This window comes from Morone saxatilis, unplaced genomic scaffold, assembly GCF_004916995.1.
Source record: "Morone saxatilis isolate NCDOM2014 unplaced genomic scaffold, NCSU_SB_2.0 Contig6, whole genome shotgun sequence".
Lineage (NCBI taxonomy): Eukaryota > Metazoa > Chordata > Actinopteri > Moronidae > Morone > Morone saxatilis.
Genome location: NW_023340206.1, coordinates 9,392,496 through 9,393,169, shown reverse-complemented (window position 1 = coordinate 9,393,169; position 674 = coordinate 9,392,496).

Genomic DNA, 674 nt, shown 5'->3' with positions numbered 1-674 from the left:
CAAACTTTGCCATGTAAAGTAATTCCTCCTCCTCCAGAGTAGCCTGAACAGAGAAAGATCTATTGTCTTCCCCTGCAGCCATTACAAGACTTCTACTAAACCTACGACTTGTTTGATAAATTAACAATAGATTCTTATTTTGTTGATTATTATGGATGTACCCCCTATGGTTCTTACAACAAAACAACACATGGGAATTAAGCCAGAACATGTTAAATAATTTAGTTTATGACTATGTTAATATCATGTGAACATACAATGAGAAAGATAACAGCAAGGAATTGAATCATAACCACAATCATGAGTCAAATTCCAACCCACCACATTATGAGAACAGTATGCGTCTCTGCCCACTGAGCTTTCAGGATTCCCACAGCACACTGCTGTATTATAACAGCACAACATAACTTCTTTAAACAAGTAGATTCTACTTGATTTAAAAGTAAAACAACCTTTTTTTGCGCTCTTTTACATCCGGAAAAAGTGCTTTATTTATAGAAACTTATCCCAGAAAGTCAACTCTTTATGCTGATTTTCTTTGCTTCAGAACTATAAACACTGCACATGACTTGTATTTATTCCTTCACATACCTTTTATTTATATCTTTATTTTTCTTTTCTATTTTTATTCTTATCTCTACTTTCTATATCTAAGAGTTTATTGTTTACTGTTT